At 52.6% G+C, this 3,947-nt stretch overlaps 1 pseudogene; it reads left to right on the top strand.

The window, feature by feature from the left end:
• Nucleotides 1-1,246: 1,246 nt before the first annotated feature.
• On the top strand, nt 1,247-3,610 carry LOC115833832 (annotated as a pseudogene).
• Nucleotides 3,611-3,947: the final 337 nt, after the last annotated feature.

A 3,947-nucleotide genomic window follows, 5' to 3' on the forward strand; every position in this document is an offset into this window, starting at 1 on the left:
CTATAATTAATTGCAGAGGACATCAAAAGAGAGACTGACTGTGTAAAAGGAAATGCCCTTGTAGATGTCGCAGCCAAGGCTGCTGCACTGAAAGGGCCAACGAAGCTTATGGGTGTGCTGGTCAGCATACATAGAACTGGGCCAGAATACTCTGAAGAAGAACGAAAATGGGACTAGGGGATTGTATTTTCAGTCCAGGGCCCCGCTGGCTGGCTGAATGATGGTAATAAAATTACTAATGCCATGTACCAATCACAGGAATATAACTCAGCACTTTCATGATTCTTTTCACCCTAGAAGGGATTCTTTGTTTCTGTCAATGTCTCATTTGTTTATAGGGGTAAATCTTTTCAAGACCCTAAAACAGATGACTCAGCACTGTGAGCTCTGTGCCTGACATGACCCAAACAGCCAGCAATTTTCTCCTTCTCTAGTTAAAGCTGTCCAAAATTGAGGAACCTATCCAGGTGAGAACTGACAACTCTAATTTACCCCGATGCCTTTCTGCAGGAGATTCAAATATTTGCTAATGCTTACTGGTGCCTTCACTGGTTAGATCGAGGCATTCCCCACCCCATCTGAAAAATGTTTACCAGAAAAAAAAACTCCTCAGTTTGGGTAATCTAAAAGCCTGCAAAGTGACAATGGCCCATCTTTCACAGCAGGTGTAACCCATCACCTATCCTCAGCTTTAAGAATCCAATATCACCTTCACTCTGCGTGGAGACTGCATTACTCTGGAAAGGTGAAAGGCTAATCCTACTCTAAACAGACTGTCGCTAAATCAGTGGCCTGTCTCTAACACCCATAGCTTACTGGGGTTAGAACTGCTCCAAAGCAAAACTTATACTTAAGTCCTGTTGAGTTAACATATGGAAGGCCTTTCCTAACCACAGATCTCCCAATAGATGAAAGGAACCATCCAGTACAAAAATATGTCATCAAACTAGGACAGGTGCAAAGGCACTCTGTGAATATGGAAGCAAGAGTCTTCCCTCTCCCACATGGGAGGAAAATTCAGTTTCAGCTCAGCTACGGATCTAGTCTCACTAAAGACGTGGAAGGAAGTTTCCAGCTGAGCAGCTTTCCCCAACGTGGAAAGACCACAGCAAGGACACCTGAGCTCTCCAACAGACGTTCAACGCCAAGGGATTTCACAGGTGGGTGCACCTGTATGGAAGCAAAGCTGTTGCTTATTCTGGAGCCCAATCCAAGGCTGAGTGAGGTGGGCGCGAGGATATTTAAGCGTTGGCGGCGGGGGTGGTGGGGGGCGGATTGGGTCGCTGCGCATCTGCTCCTCTTTCTCGCGTTTCTCCTGCCGCCCTAATCCCGCCTTGCCATGGGGAGATTGTGCTCACTCAGGCCGGGCAGTGCGGGAACCAGATTGGCATCAAGGTTGGCAGCTGGGGCTCTGACGGCCCAGCCCCGGCCTGCTGGGTGTTCAGGGAAGATGTTGGCAGTGGTGGGGCGGTGACCCTGCATTGCGGCCCTTGGGATTTCTGCCGGGGATATGGTGGAACTGGGTGCTGGCGAGGCGGCCGGGGTGGACCCCAGGGACACGGTGGCCCTAGGGATGGGGGTGCGGATGAGGTGGGGGTGGGAGAGGGCTGGGGCACCTCGCTGACTCAGCCCTGCCCCTCTGGCCCCTCCCATCTCTTGCAGTTCTGGAGGTGATCTCTGATGAACATGCCATTGACTCCACTGGCACCTACCCATGGGGACAGCCACCTGCAGCTGGAGTGCATCAACGTGTACTACAACGAGGCCAGCCAGTAGACCCTCTCCTTCCCCCACCGCCCACCTGGGAATGCGGCCCTCCCCTCGCTCATGCTCTCCCACCCCACTCAGGTGGCAGGTACGTGCCCCGCGCTAGGCTTGTGGATCTGGAGCCCGGCACCGTGGACTCTGCGCTCGGACCCTTTGGGCAGATCTTCAGGCCAGACAACTTCTTTTTCGGTGAGCTGCCAGGCGAGGACTGGGGTCAGGACAGCTCAAAATCTAGGAGTTGCCCCAAGGTCATCGCTGTGGGAACTGTGAGCCAGAGCCCCTGAACACCCTCCTATCTCCGAGTCGAGTTGTTCGATCTGCTTCTCCTAAAACGGGCTTGGAGGAAGGCCCGCGGTGTCTCCTCAAGGTGAGGAGCTACTGATGTAAACTCCCTGCAGGGAGCTGAGCTGAGCTGAGGCCGTGGCTTACTGCCTTCCCTGAAAATGGGTAGGAGCCACCCTCAGCGAGGTCTGTTAGCCCATCTCAGGTTTGACTCCTGACTTAATTCCTAACAGGGAAGCTGCTGTCCTGTAACTGGGGAGGGGGTTTCATTTGCTCCACCGCAGCGAGGTCTGTTAGCCCGTCTCAGGTTTGACTCCTGATTTAATTCCTAACAGGGAAGCTGCTGTCCTGTAACTGGGGGAGGGGGTTTCATTTGCTCCACCTGCAGGGCGAATGGTGCTCTCACCTCACACGTGGCACTTGGCCCTTTTTTCATTATGGTGATGACTACTGATGACTTACACCTGGCACCTGGCCATCGAGTGACTGGCTGTACTGTCTTACAGGTCAGTGTGGGGCTGGAAACAAACTGGGCCAAGGGACACTACGCCACAGAAGGCACGGGGCTAATGAGTCAGTGATGGACGTTGTCAGAAAGGGAGGCTGAGAGCTGTGACTGCCTGCAGGGTTTCCAGCTGACCCACTCCCTGGGTTGGGGGACTGGGTCTGGGATGGTACCCTTCTGCTCAGTAAGATCCGGGAGGATTACCCAGACAGGATCATAAACACATTCAGCATCCTGCCCTCGCCCAAGGTGTCAGACAGTGTGATGGAGCCCTATAAAGCCATCCTCTCAGTCCACCAGCTCATAGAAAATGCGGATGAGACCTTTTGCATAGATATGAAGCACTATATGACATATGTTCCAGGACCCTAAAACTGCCCACACCCACCTACGGTGACCGGAACCACCTTGGTGTCTGTTACCATGAGTGGGTCACCACGTGCCTGCGCTTCCCAGGCCAGCTGAATGCTGACCTGCGGAAGCTAGCCGTGAATGTGGTCCCATTTCCCCGGCTGCATTTCTTCATGCCTGCTTTGCCCCAGTGACCAGCCGGGGCAGCCAGCAGTACCGGGGCCTTAATGGCTGAGCTTACCCAGCAGATGTTTGATGCTAAAAATATCATGGCTGCCTGTGACCCCCGTCCATGGCTCTACCTAACGGTGGCTGCCATTTTCAGGGGTTGCATGCCCATGAGGGAGGTGGATGAACAAATGTTGAACATTCAAAATAAGAACAGCAGCTACTTTGCTGACTGGCTCCCCAACAATGTAAAAACAGCCATCTGTGACATCCCACCCCAGGGGCTAAAAATGTCTGCCACCTTCATCGGGAATAACACAGCCATCAGGAACTCTTTAAGCGTGTCTCAGCAGTTTACAACAATGTTCAGGCTCAAGGCCCTCCTCCACTGGTACACGGGCGAGGGCATGGATGAGATAGAATTCACTGAGGCCGAGAGCAACATGAACTACCTGGTGTCTGAATATCAGCAATATCAGGATGCCACCGGCCGAGGAGGAGGAGTTTGAGGAGCATGCTGAGGAGGAGGTGGCCTAGAACTTTCCTTTTCTAGGTAAAGGGTGGAAGCAGTGTGGATTCTTGTGTTCTAACAGCCATTGTGGCTACGCACTTGTTCGTTTGTGTCTTCACCTCTCCTGCTGCATTTTAAAGTGTTTCATAGTATGCAGTTTGCCTAATAAAGTATTTTCACAGCATCTGGTTTCACCTCCAACTTTCCATGGGCCCCTGGCTACTGCTGCCAGATGCACATAGTTATCCTGCAAGGCTGAAGCTGTCTGGACTTATCACATGCCCAGGAACAAGCATTCCAGTGGCTCCAGGAGGGGTCAGCATGGGCTGTGGACATGGCAAGCAGGTGTCACATGAACTTGGG

Source organism: Nomascus leucogenys, unplaced genomic scaffold, assembly GCF_006542625.1.
Source record: "Nomascus leucogenys isolate Asia unplaced genomic scaffold, Asia_NLE_v1 001239F_46581_qpd_obj, whole genome shotgun sequence".
NCBI lineage: Eukaryota > Metazoa > Chordata > Mammalia > Primates > Hylobatidae > Nomascus > Nomascus leucogenys.